Source organism: Saccopteryx bilineata, chromosome 4 (genome assembly GCF_036850765.1).
Source record: "Saccopteryx bilineata isolate mSacBil1 chromosome 4, mSacBil1_pri_phased_curated, whole genome shotgun sequence".
Taxonomy (NCBI): Eukaryota; Metazoa; Chordata; class Mammalia; order Chiroptera; family Emballonuridae; genus Saccopteryx; species Saccopteryx bilineata.
In genome coordinates, this window is record NC_089493.1 from 93,390,697 (window position 1) to 93,408,084 (window position 17,388).

The 17,388-nt window shown below is 45.2% G+C and overlaps 1 protein-coding gene and 1 pseudogene across 3 annotated transcripts in view; both read right to left on the reverse strand.

Annotated features, from left to right (window-relative positions):
• The window catches only part of SLC7A7 (solute carrier family 7 member 7), a 38,845-nt gene that overhangs the window by 8,940 nt on the left and 12,517 nt on the right, over positions 1–17,388 (reverse strand). The window lies entirely within an intron of this gene.
• Positions 4,215–15,663, reverse strand: LOC136333922 (protein BTG3-like; annotated as a pseudogene).

The following is a 17,388-nucleotide window of genomic DNA, read 5'->3' on the forward strand; positions in this document are numbered from 1 at the left end:
GTTCGAAACCCTAAGGTCACCAGCTTGAGCGTAGGATCATAGACATGACCCCATGGTCACTGGCTCAGGCCCAAAGGTCACTGGCTTGAAGCCCAAGGTCGCTAGCTTGAGCAAGGAGTCACTAGCTTGGCTGGAGCTCTGCCACGCCCACCCACCCCCACCCCTCCACCCCCATCAAGGCACACTGAGAAAGAAATCAATAAACAACTAAGGTGCCACAATTGATGCTTCTCATTTCTCCCTTCTTGTCTGACTGTCTCTGTCTGTCTATCTGTCTCGCTCCTTCTCTCTCTCACTCACTTAAAATATATATACATATATATACTCCTCAAGTCCTTCCCCTGAAATAGAGGCAATCCCTTTACCTGGATGAGCTTCAGTCAAGTTTATTCATGACTTCCCCCTAGAGCAAGCATTCTTAACCTAGGGCATCCACGGGCCTGAAATTCTTTGTAGTGATATGTAGATATATCCAAAGTATATGCATTTTTCTAAGAAAAGGTCCATAGCTTTTGTTAGAACCTCAAAGAAATATATTACCCTCACCCACAAAAAAACAAGTTAACAATCCACTTCAGAAGAAAAAATTCAAGAAGAGAAGCCCACACATGCTTTGAGGTTGACCAGTAGCCCCAGGATGTGGCAGGGAAGCGAGTCAAAAGAAACAATTCTGAAACTCAGCAGAATGTTAGTCTTCCACCAACCTTTTAAACAGCAGGCAAGCAGGCACATATACCACACTTCCCCACTGTGGCACAGCGAATCACTTCACTGCTCCCTGCTTCCCAGCTCAGCAACTGGAGCACAAGAAGGGCTAAGCAGTCCTCCCAGGGCTCCAAGGGCAAGGTCAGAGTCAGCCTGCCTTTGTGGTAAGGTGCCAAAGAACTGTAAAACTTAGTATTGGCAACGCCATTTTAAAGAGGAAAAGTCAGGCATTGAAAGAATAAAGGTTATCTGAAGAACTTCCTTTCCCTTCCAATAAGAGACAATGATTGCATATCCTACACTGATTTTAACTCTTCCTCCCCTCCTGGAGTCCTGAGAGTAACATATACCTCTAGAAAAAGGGATGGGAGATAGACACTAAAAGATTTGTGAATGTCTTTTGATAAGTAAAATGACATCACTATTGTGTTACCTTGTAAGCTTTAATAAGTAGGAATGTTTTTTATAGATCCTATAGACAAATGTTATAAGCTTGTTAATGATTGATTATTGTGTCGTGTTCCCCTCCCTTTTCCCCCCAACCTGTATGTGATCAAGTATATATAACTAGCCCCAGAGCTATATTCGGTACTACACGATTTGGGTCAGCTATACCCCATGAAAGTCATATGCAGCCGGCTTATTAATAAATCTCCTCCTAAAAATTCTTCTGTATCCTGCCTTGGTGTCTCTACGTAACCCGCGGAATAGAAGTACGCTACTTTACACCACCTGATCAGCAGAGGAAGTGTGGCCACGTGCTGTGTTTGCCTACTCCAGGCCACCGACACAGTCAGGAATTACTCCCTGTCTCAGTTCCGGCAGAGGTGTGTCTTTCAGTGTTCCTAGTTCTCCCATTCTGATGTGTCCTGCCTCATCACACTCGGGCCAGATGCTACTTCATCCCGAGAAGCAGGAAAGACCAGCCTCTCAGAACAGCAGTCCTTTTTTCTATCTCCCTTCTCTTATACCCTTCCTATTCTATTCACTGCCCAAATTCTTTTCTGCTCTTCCCTGAAAAGAGACATTCCTGACCCATACAAGCACTTGCTTTTCTGCCTAATAAACAAAACTATAAACAATCAAATCTTATCACAGGGCTGGGCAAAACTGCACCCATAACTTAAGGCTACCCTAGTGCTAATAATTAAAGATGCAAGCAGTCTCCAAAGCACCCTACAAAATGGCTAAAGCGCCTGTATCTCACCCTTCACAAATCTTTCAGATCTGTTGTTCCTACTCAGCCAAGTCACCCATCCTTTACTGTCCAATGGACTTCTGCCTCCAGCCATTCAACAGCCCTCATGCCCCTTCTCCGCCTCCTGTGACCCCCTACCCCTAACTCTGGGGGCTCTGCTTCTGTCTTACAAATAATGTGAAGCATCAGGGACAACTGATACTGCCACAAGGGAATGGAGAACCCTAATTAAAACTTATGATTAGCCCTCAGGATATAACCATCAGTCACAATACCAAGCTGGGATAGGATCCGGGACTAGTTCTGATTCCGAGTCAGTCTGCAGCCCAGTCTACAAGGTTCTGTTCCTCAGCTCTGTCCAGGGATGGCAAAACCAACTCATCATCCTTTATTATAACAAATTCTGAAATGAAAATACATGGGTTGTTTACATTTTAATTCCTACTGCTTCTCTACTCCCATATTCATCCATTTGTATACCTCCTTTTACCCACCAGTACTCTCCCTCCCCACTCAACCTTATTTCTCAGCCACTGTCCCACCATCTTGCCGGGATCTGCTCTCTGTATTGAGCACAGGGGGCTTGGTTTTAATGAAGAAGAGAATCCTATGGAAAGAAATCAGGAAGCAGAGGAACTGTCTAAAGAGAGCTAGCCCTCACCTTCTCCCAAACCCAACTTCCTTCAGGGCCTTTTAGCCATGAAACAGGAAATGCATATGGCAAGCAACAGTGCTGACTGGGCTCTCTGTCCCCACCCCCAGCGGATACAGCTGACCAGAGGCCCAGAGGCCGGGCAAGTGCACTGTTCTTGAAGCGAGCCCAACCTCCTGCTTCAGAGGCAGGGAAGGGGGGAGGGGGGACTGTGGAGTTAGAATATAGAGGCAGCTACAAGTTAACCTCAAGAACAGAGACGCCCTACCCTCCTACCTCTGGGTGCAATTCAGTCTCCACCCAACAATGGCCCAAGTCCACAGATAGGTGACTGAAATCACTTTGGACCCTTGACACAAGTGCAGCCCCATTCTCCTTTGACACCTGCCTTGGAAAAAAGAGAAGCTACAAAGAAGTCACTCCCATAAGCATCTAAAGAGATGCTCCTGAGTGGATCATCAAACATAGGCTCCAGGGCCACATGGAGTAGGAGGCCAGTTCCAGTGCTAAGGCCCAGCATCAACTCTGGAACTGAGGGCCAGGCAAACACTGCCTAGATTGATCTGGAACAGAGTGAAGCTTGCAGGCCCATTCAGAGTCAGATGCCCAGATTTCATGTATGTGCCCAAATTAAGAAGTCCGTGCAAAAGAACAGTAAACCTAAAATTCTCCCAGTACCATTAGTTTTAAACACATATAATATAACACACAAACTTAGGCCACTACTGAATCCATTTCCTGTTTCAAATGCCCAGGGACTGTAAGACCTCCATACTATACTGGACAAGTCATTCCATTGTTTTTTCATGACTCAAACTACTTTTTTTTACAAAAATTATTCTCAAAAACTTTATAAAAATAAGTTTGATTGCCTGGTCTGTGGTGGTGCAGTAGATAGGGCAGGGGCCCCCAAACTTTTTACACAGGGGGCCAGTTCACTGTCCCTCAGACCCTTGGAGGGCCGGACTATAAAAAAAACTATGAACAAATCCCTATGCACACTGCACATATCTTATTTTAAAGTAAAAAAAACAAAATGTGAATAAATACAATATTTAAAATAAAAAACAAATAAATTTATATCAACAAACTGACCAGTATTTCAATGGGAACTATGCTCCTCTCACTGACCACCAATGAAAGAGGTGCCCCTTCCGGAAGTGCAGCGGGGGCTGGATAAATGGCCTCAGGGGGCCGCAGTTTGGGACCCCTGAGATAGGGTGTTGACTGGAAACGCTGAGGTCTCCAGTTCAAAACCCTGAGTTTGCCTGGTCAAGGCACAAACGACATACAACAAGCAATCAATGAACAACTAAAGTAAAGCAACTATGAGTTGATACTTCTCGTACCCCCCCACACACACACCTTTCTCTCTCCTCTCTCTGCAAAATAAAATCTTTTAAAAAAAGGTTTGCTTGTTTAACCCATCTAACTTTACTACTATGAATACAAACTTTTAACTTAATATGTATATAGTCAGGCTTATTCTACCTCAATGTTTTTCAATCACTGGCCCACCAGAAATTTCATGCTGGTCCCCGAAAGAGTTAACAACCCTGATGACTGGCATGAAATTTCTGGTGAACCAGGCACCAGTCCACAGATGGGCAGTTGAAAAACACTCCTACCTTCTCTCAACAGCAACAGAATCAAAAGCAGCTAGTGAGGTGCTAACATGTGAGGATTAATCCAGTGATTCCGGTCACGACGCAATCCAGGAGGAGGTATCCCTATTTCTGGAACTGGGCAATACAGTTTATTATTCTTTCTTCCTTGATTTGGATAACCTAATGAAACAGGAAGAGGGTAGTGACCCTGATGGCCATTCCCTTGGTACATTCCTGGCTTTTTTCTGGGCAAAGGGTGCCACATTGGGAGAGGTGGGAATATCAGTTCTGAAATCTGGTACGTGGGGTTGGGGCTGAAGTCACTGAACTGGATTTCACTCTACTTCCTTACTTGTTTCTTCATGTGAAGAAGATTCCAAATGATTTTTTAAAAAGCTAATTATCAAGGGCCCTGGCAACTTCCTTAGAGATCTTATCCTTGTTATCCTCATTTTCAAAGCTGACAACAATGAATGTATTGTTTTTTGTCTCCTTAAGGACAGCACACCTCACATGGGTCCACCCACAGTGAGTTCCTTTGGCAAGGCCAGGTCACTGTACAAGATGCAACTGTTTTCACAGGCTTTCAAGACATCAGGATCAATTTTCTGAAACTTATTGACACAAATGCATCTGTAGGCCTTTCCTTTTGATGATTTTCAGGATTCCAGTGATTTTTTGTTTTTTTTAAGTATCAGAGTCAATTTCTTAGCAAACCTCTCAACTGACTTTTTTTTCAACTTATCATGTTTTCGAACTAGCCTTGTGAAAAAGAAGACAACTGCAATCCTTCCACAGCTACAGCCACTGCCACTGCTCTGGGGCCATAGATTCAAGGGCCCTACCCCGGCGGGGAGCCAAGGGTGCCATACTGGGGGCTGCGATGGGTGGCAAAAAGCACAGGAAGCCTAGTTCAACTCTTGCAGCTCCGGTGTCCGAGTCTTTCCATCTAAAGAGATCAAGAGGCCCAGGCCGGTGACTCAGTGGATAGCACCTCCACCTGGAGCACCGAAGTCACTGGTTTGAGCCTGCAGGTGCTGGCTCAGGGCTCGGCCCCGAGTGTGAGGGCACTGATCGAGCCCTTCTCAGGGCTTGAGGGCACCTGCCCAACCCAAGGTTGCCTATTCGAGCCCCAGTCAGGGAAGCAATCAATGGGTGCACAACTATGTGGAATAATGAATTAATGCTTCTCTCTCCCTTCCTCTTAAGAGAGAGAGATAGAAAGAGAGCTACCTCTTCTTTCCACTAAGCCAAAACCATTTTCCTTACAACTTCTATCCAGTGGGTCCTTCTTATCATGAAAGAATGTCTTGCCCTCCTTGAGTCTTCCCTCTTTCAGGCTAAATATCCAGTTTCTTCAACCACTTGTGTGATAAATATGGCTTCTAGACTCCTCACCATCCAGTTTTCTCCTCTGCTTTACAGCACTTCACTTTGTCAGTGTCTCCCTGAAAACGTGAGACACACACAGACATCCTGCAGGCTGTGGACTTGCAGTTTGAATTCACTGTCAATTACAACTCCTTTTTCCCCACTTCAAACTGATGAGCTTTTCCCTTTTCCCTTTATTGGGCCTCTAAAAGTGATTTTATTTTAAGTGAGGGGAGGGCAGATAGACAGACTCCCGCATGCACCCTGACTGGGATCCACCTGACAACTCCGTCTGGGCTGATGCTCAAATCAACTGAGGCCGACGTTCAAACCAATCGAGCCACTGGCTGCAAGGGTGGAAGAGAGAGAGAAAGGGGAGAGGGAGGGTAAGAGAAGCAGATGGACACTTCTCATGTGTGCCCTGACTGGGAATCGAACCCAGGATGTCTGCATGCCAGGCCGATGCTCAAGCCACTAAGCCAACCAGCCAGGGCTAAAAGTGACTTTTTTAAAAAATCCCAAATATGGCCAGACCAGTGGTGGCACAATGGATAGAGAATCGACCTGGGACACAGAGGCGGATTAAGGTCGGTTGAGGTCCCAGATGCAGAAAAAAATATTGGGCCCCTTAAAAAGAAGAGACAGGGAAAATAAAAATACATGTTAACCATATTTTTTTATTAATTTTAATGTAGTGACATTGATAAATCATGTTAACTATATTTTTAAGTAAATAAAAAATATTATGTACTATTAATGTTAAAATTGCACATATGGGCCCTGGCCGGTTGGCTCAGCGGTAGAGCGTCGGACTGGCGTGCGGGGGGACCCGGGTTCGATTCCCGGCCAGGGCACATAGGAGAAGCGCCCATTTGCTTCTCCACCCCCTCCCTCCTTCCTCTCTGTCTCTCTCTTCCCCTCCCGCGCAAAGATGGCCCCGGGCGCTGGGGATGGCTCCTTGGCCTCTGCCCCAGGCGCTAGAGTGGCTCTGGTCGCAGCAGAGCGACGCCCCAGAGGGGCAGAGCATCGCCCCCTGGTGGGCAGAGCATTGCCCCTGGTGGGCGTGCTGGGTGGATCCTGGTCGGGCGCATGCGGGAGTCTGTCTGACTGTCTCTCCCCGTTTCCAGCTTCAGAAAAATACAAAAAAAAAAAAAAAAAAAAAAAATTGCACATATGAAACCAAACTTGGTGTCATTAGAAAAAAGTGTAAAGTTGGGGTTTTGTGGGGCCCTTCAGAAGCAGAGGCCCAGGGCGTGTGACCAGTGCACCTGCCGTTAAATCTGCCTCTGCTGGGACACCAAGGTCCCAGATTTGAAACCTCAAAGTTGCTGGCTTGAGCACAGGCTCACCAGTTTGAGCGCAGGGTCAAAAGCTTAAATGTAGGATCATCGATATGATTCTGTGGTCATTGGCTTGAGCTCAGGGCCACTGGCTTGAACAGGGGTCACTGGCTTGTCTGCAATCCCCCAGTCAAGGCACATATGAGAAGCAATCAATGAACAACTAAAGTGCTACAACTATGAGCTGATGTTTCTCATCTCTCTCCCTTCCTTTCTTTCTCTCTTTCTCTCTTTCTCTCTCTCTCTCTCTCTCTCTCTCTTGCGCGTGCACACACACTCAAAATAAATAAATAGCTAATAAAACAATTAAAAATCCCAAATATGGCACTTTATATTTCTTTGTGAATTTACAGGCATTATCCCATCTACTAAAAATGGATTTTTCCACCTTAATTTAGCCAGTTCAAATGCTTTCAATTTCAAATACAAAATTGAAGGCATTTGGACTAACTTCACTGGAAGTCACTGATAAAATGTTGATAAGGATAGGCAGAGCCCTGTCATCTAACACTACAGACCTTTTCTATGCTGGAATTATTCCAGAACATCAATCAAGAATCCACCAAACTAGCCTGACCAGGCTGTGGCGCAGTGGATAGAGCGTAGGACCGGGATGCAGAGGCCCAGGTTCAAGACTCCGAGCTCGCCAGCTTGAGCGTGGGCTCATCTGGTTTGAGCAAAAGCTCACCAGCTTGGACCCAAAGTCGCTGGCTCGAGCAAGGGGTTACTTGGTCTGCTGAAGGCCCATGGTCAAGGCACATATGAGAAAGCAATCAATGAACAACTAAGGTGTTGCAACGAAAAACTGATGATTGATGCTTCTCATCTCTTTCTGTTCCTGTCTGTCTATCCCTCCCTCTCTCTGACTCTCTCTCTGTCTCTGTAAAAAAAAAAAAAAAGAATCCACCAAACTATTATTTTATCTAATCCACCTTTTTCGACCTAGTCAACAAGAATATCATGAGACTTTGCTAAGAACATCTCTGAAATCTATACAAACATGTCTCTGTTCTAACAATCTGATAATACTATCAAATGATTCAAAAATTGCCTGACCAGGTGGTGGCGCAGTGGATAGAGCATCGGACTGGGATGCGGAAGGACCCAGGTTCGAGACCCCAAGGTCGCCAGCTTGAGCGCAGGCTCATCTGGCTTGAGCAAAGAGCTCACCAGCTTGGACCCAAGGTCGCTAGCTCCAGCAGGGGGTTACTCGGTCCGCTGAAGGCCCGCGGTCAAGGCACATGTGAGAAAGCAATCAATGAACAATTAAGAAGTCGCAACGCGCAACGAGAAACTGATGATTGATGCTTCTCATCTCTCTCCGTTCCTGTCTGTCTGTCCCTGTCTATCTCTGCCTCTGTAAAAAAAAAAAAAAAAAAAAAAAATTAGTACAGCCCTGGCTGGATGGCTCAGTTGGTTAGAGCATTGTCCCAAAGTACTGAGGTTCCCGGTTTAATCCCCCATCAGGGCCATACAGGAACAGATCAATGTTCCTGTATCTCTCTCCCTCTCTTTCCCTTCCTTTCTTTAAAATCAATCAATTAAAACAATTTAATTAGTTCATATTTATATTAGAATGTTCATAACTGCCTCACCAGGTGGTGGTGCAGTAGATAGAGCATTGGACTGGGACACAGAGGACCCGAGTTTGAAACCCCAAGTTTGCTGGCTTGAGCGCAGGGTCACTGGCTTGAGCATGGAATCATAGATATGACCTCATAGATGCTGGCTTGAGCCCAAAGGTCACTGGCTTGAAGCCCAAGGTGGAAGCCAATAATTGGTGGTATTTGTTACAGCAGCAATAGAAAACTAACAAATATATCACTTGGCAGCTTCCTCTCACAACCTTCCTATTCTACAAGATCCTGGAGATTCCTAGTGGTGATTCTGTCATCTCAGCTAATTATAAATTTGTTCAATTTGTCTGCAGTGGACAGTTAAAAATATTTAAAGCAATGGCATGCTTTATTACTATCTCCTTAACTCCCTTGGTCTTCTTCTTTTGTTGTTGTTGTTGTTGGCCTAGATCTTTTGGCCTGTTGGTTTGTTTTTGTTTTTGTTTTTGTTTTTCATTTGTTTGTTTGTTTTTTGGGGTTTTTTTTATTTTAGTGAGAGAAGGGGAAGCAGAGATAGACTCCCGCATGTGCTTCACTGGGATCCACCCAGCAAGACCACTAGGAGACAATGCTCTGCCCATCTGTCCATCGGGGCCCTTACTTGGTTGCAATGTGAGCCATTTTTTAGCACCTGAGGCAGAGGCCATGGAGCCATCCTTAGCGCCCAGGGCCAACTTGCTCTAATCGAGCCATGGCTGTAGGAGGAGAGAAGAAAGAGAGAAAGAGGTGAGGGGGGTGGAGGGGAAAAGCACACAGGGCACTTCTCCTGTGTGCCCTGACCAGGAATCAAACCCAGGACATCCACACGCCCCAAAGACGCTCTACCACTGACCCAACTGGCCAGGGCCTATTTTTGTTTTTTATTTCAATTAGGAATAATCATGTCTCAATTAAACCTCATTGGCTATGATACTGCCGCTGCACTGCACAAAGCTAGGCCTGTTGGGTTTTTTTACTAAGCCCTTGCTAGGTTAGCACACCTTTACAAGGAAAAATTAGAAGAAAAATAGGATGGTGGCCTTCTTCTTTCTCACCATCATCCACTTTCATAGAACTAACTGCCATGCCCTTACTGTTCTCACTCCGAACACCTTTTACTGTCCTCAGTCTCTCCTTCAGATCTTAGTTTATGCTGGGCATTAACCTTCAGGACACTCTTCTTGCTGTTCTGGGCCACCCTGTATTTAGCCTTGGTTATATCACCTCTTACTGTCTCTCGCATGTATTGTTTCCAAAAATCTAAGCTCATCAAAAAGCAATGTGTTCAGTCACATTGGTTTCTTCAGATGACTCTCCTTTTCTTCCTAAATAATTTTCAACTATTTTATCAGAATTTCATTTTAAAGAAGCTCTGCGTCTATTATTTTTTTAATCCCTGGCTATGAGATTATAATTCTTTGCCCTGAACTTTACTGCAATCTCCTTGACTAAAAGTCAGAATGTATTTCAGAAGAAATCTAGCATTTCTTTTCTGGAAGGTATAAACTCAGCAAACATAGTCACTTCCCCACAGGATTCCACATTTCCCCTGGTTATGTTAAACAATAATGAAAATAAATAAGTCCTTATCCTTTTGAGAGTCATATTGAAACCTTTACAGGTTAAATGATTTGATGTCTTGGATTTGCTTTAAATAATCTACTGGGGTGGTGCCTCTTCAGACCTGGAGGTCCCTCACACCCTTCTGGGTTCCTGCTCTCAGTGGTCCTGAGGGTGACTGGGCCAGGGGAGCCCCAAGAGTAGGAGGAGGAGGCAGGGGGGAGCAGGTCTGCAAGTCCATGTGTCTCTGTGGAAGACCTAACAGCAGCGAGAGTCAGGAGGATGGGTAGGCCCAGGAACAATGCTGTTCAAAGAGGAGCAAACTGTAAAAAAATCTCAACATGGAAAATGAAAAAGAAAGGATGAAAAGGAGCAAGATGCTAATAAAGGAGCTCTTGGCCCTCCCTTCAGAAGCCGATGAATATTGGGAGCCTAGAGGAAACTGTAGGTGGCTCTGTGTTAGGCAGTCGCTCCTGCAGTATAGATGGGACGGGGGTCTGAGGCTTGGAGAGTCACAGGCAAGGATGAAACAAGAGAATATGAGCCTGACCTGTGGTGGTGCAGTGGATAAAGCATCAACCTGTAAAGCTGAGGTCACCAGTTTATAAACCCCAGGCTTGCCTGGTCAAGGCACATAGGAGTGGTGCTTCCTATTTCTTTCCCCCTTTTCTCTCTTTCTCCTCTTCTTTTTCTTCCTCCTCTCTAAAATGAACAAATAAAAAAATTTTTTTAAATCTAGTGCCTGACCAGTGGTGGCACAGTGGATAAATCATAAACCTGGAACGCTGCCTGACCAGGTGGTGAGACAGTGGATAGAGCGTCGGACTGGGATGCGGAGGACCCAGGTTCGAGACCCCGAGGTTGCCAGCTTGAGCGTGCGCTTATCTGGTTTGAGCAAAGATCACCAGCTTGGACCCAAGGTCACTGGCTCGAGCAAGGGGTTACTCGGTCTGCTGAAGGACCATGGTCAAGGCACATATGAGAAAGCAATCAATGAACAACTAAGGTGTTGCAACGAAAAACTGATGATTGATGCTTCTCATCTCTCTCCACGCCTGTCTGCCTGTCCCTATCTATCCCTCTCTCTGACTCTCTCTATCTCTGTAAAATAAATAAATAAATAAATAAACAAACAAACAAACCTGGAATGCTGAAGTCGCCAGTTCAAAACCCTGGGCTTGCCTGTCAAGGCACATATGGGAGTTGATGCTTCCTGCTCTTCTCTCACTCTCTCTCTCTCCCCTCTCTAAAATGAATAAATAAAAACTTTTTAAATCTAAAAAAAAGAGAGAGAGAGAGAGAATATGGAAAGAATTAGGAGGCGATGAAGACAGTTGATGGAAAAGACGAGGGGTCTATGGGCAGTTAGCACTGACCGCCCCCACCATGACCATCAGATCATTTTTGCCTTATGCCGTCAATCCTGATGTTTTCCCTGAGGTTAATATGGAGACACACCTGCTTCCTAAACTTACATGTTCATGATACACCTTTGCTGTAAACCTCTGGTGGTGTTTCCGGTAGGCCTCTTATACCAGCTTTTAACTCAATGTTGCGTTTTGGCACAATTTATAGAGGAGGTTCACTTATTGCATGGAAAAATGCTCAGTACATATTGTGAAGTTAATAAAGCAGTTTTTAAAAAGCAAAATAATAATAATTAGTGGGGTGCAGGTGTGGTAGTCTATGAACCCTGGGAGTTTGTCATATTATTCACTCTACTTTTGAATATGTTTGAAAATTTCCATAATAAACAATTTTTTAAAAATTTATAAAGATACTGCTTTTAAAAAAATTATTTTAAGATTTTATTTGTTCACTTTAGAGAGGAGAGAGAAAAAGAAAGAGGAGAGAGAGAAAAAAGAAGGGAGGAGCAGTCTGCATCAATTCCTACATGTGCCTTGTTCGAGCAAGCCCAGGATTTTGAACCAGCAACCTCAGTGTTCCAGGTCGCTGCTTTATCCACTGCGCCACCACAGGCCAGGCGAGGTACTGCTTTTAATGGAATGCAACTGAATTTAGCAAAAGATGCTCAAGGACTTGAGGCTTCCATCACTACCATATTTTCCCTTTATACAAACTTTATCATCTTTATTAGGAAAGCAAAATAGTCTCCCTCTGGCTGACATATGCCCCAAATTACCTTATTTCCCCATGTATAAAACGCACCCTGTTTTCAAAAAACTGGCGTCTAAAAACTGGGTGTGTCTTATACAGTGGTTGTGGCATTTCAAATGCCATAGATGGAACTGAGAAAGAGGCAATATATGAAGACAGTGATTCGTCATCAGACACCGTTTAAGCCCTGGCCAGATAGCTCGGTTGATTGGAGCGTCATCCGGAAGCAGAGAAGTTGCTTGTTCCATTCCCAGTCAGGGCACATAAGGAGATCAATGTTCCTGTCTCTCTCTCTCTCTCTCTCTCTCTCTCTCCCCCTCCCTCCCTCCCTCACTTCCTCTCTCACTAAAATCAATAAATTTAAAAATGTTTTAAATAATAAGTAAATAAAATTTCAGCTTAAAGGCTTATTAAACACATCTCATCCAGGTCCTATGAAATCTGCTTGTCCCTTGCCAGAATCTGTCTTAGCAATTAGAGTCCGGCACTTTTTTTTCAGGTCTACGTTCTTTTTTTTCTTCACATACACAGCCTTCGGTTGACATTGAGATGAAAATTCCATCTGGTACTCACTTCACTATCTTGAATTTCAAAGTCAACAATGACACATTTCAGGTGTCTCTGACTAGTGACGCTATTCATCCCACAGCAATTGGCAGAAGGATAGCAGTCTGTAGGCTTAACTGGTGTGAATAAGCTTTTCGTAGTATGTTGCTCAGGAAAAACCACGCAGCTTTGCGTTAGGCAGGTCTGCATACACTCGGTCACACTGCTCAGGGAGAGCCCTTCCCCGTAATTGATATGCTCAGGCCTGCTAACACCACGTGTCTCCAGAATATTCTACCACTGCTGTTTCCTCAGGATAATAAGATTTACATTTCTCTGAAAAAGCCTCATATCTGTTGCCTAAAGCCAGATATTTCAAGTTTTTCCTCCTTTTCTCTACAGCTTGTTTTGTTTGTTTGTGTTACCTAAAGTTGTTTTAAAATATTCTCTACATCTTAAAATTCACTTTCTCTTCCTGGCTTCCTTGAGGTGTTATTTCTTCCATCCTTCCTATGTGCTGTTATAACTCTCAGGCTAAAGAACCATTTCGCTTACTCAGGCATCCTGGGTGAGAGCATCTGACAAGAACACACACCCAGCAGATCCCTATGGGTCACGGGGTCAGACTCCTCCTACTCCGCCTCCTGGAACTCAGTCAGCACTTTAGTTGCGTGCTTCAGCACCACTCTGCGGGAGCTAGCAGGCACTGTGTGCCGGCAGGATCTCATGTTAAACCCTTTGTCTGCTCCCTTCTCAAAGTGGGCTAGTCCTGGTTAACTGGATCCTTCCTGGTTTGCTCAGCTAGGTCCAATTCAGTTCCTCAGAAAGAGGACCCCAAGCCTGAGTGAGCATCAGAGTCACCTGAGGAATGTTAACCTACTTCTGTGGAGTTCCACCTCAGAAGTTGGGGGGGGGGGGCCGCAGGGCTTCCCAGGGAGTCCAATGGTCTGCCTGCTTTGGGAGTGCTACCTTAGGCAATCACATACAGAACAACCCTAAACCCTTCACTTAACTCAGCACTTCCCGACCCTGGCTGCACACTGGGCTCGCTTGACAGGCTTTAACAAAGTCCAGTGCTCAGGCCCCACCCGGGCGCTGAAGTCAGAAACTGGGTTGGAACCCAGGCCTCAGCATGTTTTCAAAGCTCCCCGGGTGATCCTAAAGCACTGGGACAACTGCAAAGCTCTCTTCCCACGGGCCCCATCATTCTCCTCAGCAGCAACTTCCTGCTTCTTCAGTTCATATTCTCCAAACCAGTTCCCCTTCTTCTACCCAGTGGTACAGACTTATTTCCTTGGGGGAACATGGAGGGAGAGGAAAGAGCCACGAGTATTTTTTTAAATCCCTTAGGTAATTCCAATGTACAGCCAGGGCTGGGACCACTGTCCCTGGCTCCCTCTTACTGATGCAGAGAAAGAGCATTAAAGGAAGAGACAAGGGTGATCCTTGAAGATCAAACCAGCACAGAACTCTACCCCCCTCGCTGCTGATGAAATTTGTTCCACGTTCACACTGACCCCATGCCAGAAAGAACCCAAGGCTCTGACTCCAGCCTTTGGGTTTGTTGCTGTGAATATGGACATGAAATAAACATTTTCCCACCATGAACTTAAAATGGCTCTTAGGAAAACCCCTCCAGAGGAGATAACCAGCTTTCAAGTATAAGGTTCAAAGGGCAGAAATCAGTTGAGAGCCCAGTATCTGGCTGTTTCACCTCATTAGCCACAAATACGTGAAGTCAGTCATTCTAGTACCAGGAAAAGCTGCAGGGGACATGTAGCTGAAGCTTTCAGACAAATATACAGAGATCCAAAGTCCCTTAGAGTCTATAAGCAGCTTTAGCATACTCAGTATGAAGTCTGCCCTCCCCTCTGCCCAATTCCTACAGCAACCCTCAGCACACACACATACCCCACACCCCACCCCCCACAGCACCACCCTGAGAGCCAAAGCATGCAGTGCCCTTCTCAGCCAAGCCAATTCCGGAACCATATCTTCTAGTCATTCATCCAGTCAACATTTATTGAAGCACCTACTACATACAAGTCACTAAGGTCAAGTGTCAGGGACACAAAAACTGTCTGGCCCTGGCTGGTAGCTCAGTGGATAGAGCGTCAGCCTGGTATATATGGACATCTCAGATTCGATTCCCAGTCAGAGCACACAGGAGAAGCGAACATCTGCTTCTCCCCTCTCCCTCTCCCGGTTCTCTCCCTCTTCTCCTCCCACAGCCAGTGGCTCGATTGGTTTGAGTGTGGCCCAGGTGCTGAGGATAGTTTCACTGGAGCACATCAGCTTCAGACACTAAAAATAGCTTAGTACTCGAGCATCAGCCCCAGATGGGCTTGCTGGGTGGATCCTGGTCAGTGGGCACGTGCAAGTCTGCCTCACTATCTCCACTCCTCTCACCTAAAAAAAAAAAAAAAAAAAAAAAAAGACTATCTCTTCACAGGGGACTCTGAATATGTGATGCTGGCTGACTGGTATAGTAGGCAGACTGAAGACACAGGAGTAAAATGTCCTGTTAGCAAAAGGCAAAAAAACTAGGTCACGTGGTGGGCAAGTGCAGGCAGTAGCAGAATGACCCAACATTGCTAAACATGCAGTGGACCGAAACGTGTCAGTTCCAAAGAAAGGAGCTGACGTCTGGACACCTAGACCTGACTCTGCCAAGAGAAAAGTTCCACCTCTCCTGCAGAGAGGAAGAGTCTCAGCCCTCCTTTCCGATCTCAGAGCTACTGTATAATTAAAAGTAGGTATGTTATTTTATCTCACAATTGAGAAAACTGAAGTCACTCCAAAGCTCGCACACATTCCATCCACCACTCCGTGTGCCTCCCTACTTGGATTCAGGATGTGAGAATGGGGGCAGAATTACCTTCCCGGGGTAATGGAGCTTCTGGCTGCAAAGAATGGCAGCAATCTCGAAGAACTCTGAATAACCGGACTGATCAGCCTCAGGAAGAGCCATTTGCACACCTGTCTGGTTGGGAAAAGTAACCATTTGCTGGACAGGATAGCAAGGTTCCTTCCAAACTCAGAATCGTTAATCATCCATTCATCCAACAAGCATGTATTGAGCACCCATGTGTTCCAAGCCTTGTACAGGCTCTGTGATTAAGACCCAGGCCCCAGCCTTCACAGAAAAGTGGACATGGACTATTACAAGAATGAAAGTATGAAAGTCACTGCAAGGTAACCCACCCAGCCTGGGGCAATGCAGGGGATGCAGATGGGTACCAGGACCACTGTAACCGGGATTGAGTATACGGAGGCTGCTGCTGGGGCTGGGGAGGGGAGGAAGAATTCCCAGCAGAGAGGGAAACATGTAATTACCTTGACAATGAAATGAGCAGTGAAGTCACCCACATATACAAAAAAAATTACCTAAGCCAGTGATTTTCAATCGGTGGGCTGCAGTAGGCATGCTGCAAAAATTTTTCAAATCATGCAATATCTAACTATTTAGTCAGTCAGAGGCACTGACCTCCTTTCCCTTAGCTTGCTAAATAAAAAGTGAAAGCAGCCAACACAATAGCTGTCCCACCTGAATGAATCAAACTTATACCTATTTTTTTGTCAGATCAGCAAAAAACATATTTTTTGGTTGCCGCAGAATCTTAAAAATTAGTTTATTTGTGCCATGAGATGAAAAAGGTTGAAAAACACTGACCTAAGCAATAATTGGTAAATTAATTCAAGGTCTAGGCCTGACCTGTGGTGGTGCAGTGGAAAAAGCATTGACCTGGAACACTGAAGTCGGCGGCTCAAAACCCTAGGCTTGCCTGGTCAAGGTACATATGGGAGTTGATGCTTCTTGCTCTTCCCCCCTTCTCTCTCTCTAAAATAAATAAATACAAATCTAAAAAAAAGAAGAAGAAGAATTTAAGGTCTACTAGCAGTGCTAGCCTATCTAGAGCTACAGCAGTTCTTTTTTTTTTTTTTAATTTTATGTTTTTTTTTATTTTTTACTTTTATTCATTTTAGAGAGGAGAGGGAAAGACAGAGAGAGAGAGAGGAGAGACAGAGAGAGAGAAGGGGGGAGGAGCTGGAAGCATCAACTCCCATATATGCCTTGACCAGGCAAGCCCAGGGTTTCAAACCAGCGACCTCAGCATTTCCAGGTCGACGCTTTATCCACTGCGCCACCACAGGTCAGCTACAGCAGTTCCAAAGGAAGATTATACCTATAGGGACAGTAAGCCACTCTGACAAGAACAGAAACCAAACAAAGCTCTCTTGAAACTGTCACCATCTGAATAGTATAGGATGAAAGTATGGCAGAAAGGTAGATCATGTCTTTATGAGATAGAGACCTCATTCTAGAAATGAGGAAACGGAGGCTAATAAATTTAACCTGCCTGATTCCACACTCTTAACCACCATGCTCGCTGCCTCCCAAAGGGATGAGGGTATCCTCTGCACTGTTCACAGGAGAGAAATGCTGGCTCAGGGCACTCAAACATTCCACCCACAGAGAAGACCTTATTGTAGAGTAAGGATATCTCATCCAACTTTTCCAGAAATATGCCCGCACACCTAGCCAAAGCAGGTTTAAGTCTTTCCCATAAACTCTTCCCTCAATCTTGGTCCCTCCCTCTAACCACCATCCTCCCTGTCTTCAGAGACAGTTTTCTGGAAAGTATATCTAATCTCTACTCCCTGACCTTCCCTTGTCTTACATCCACTCTACCAC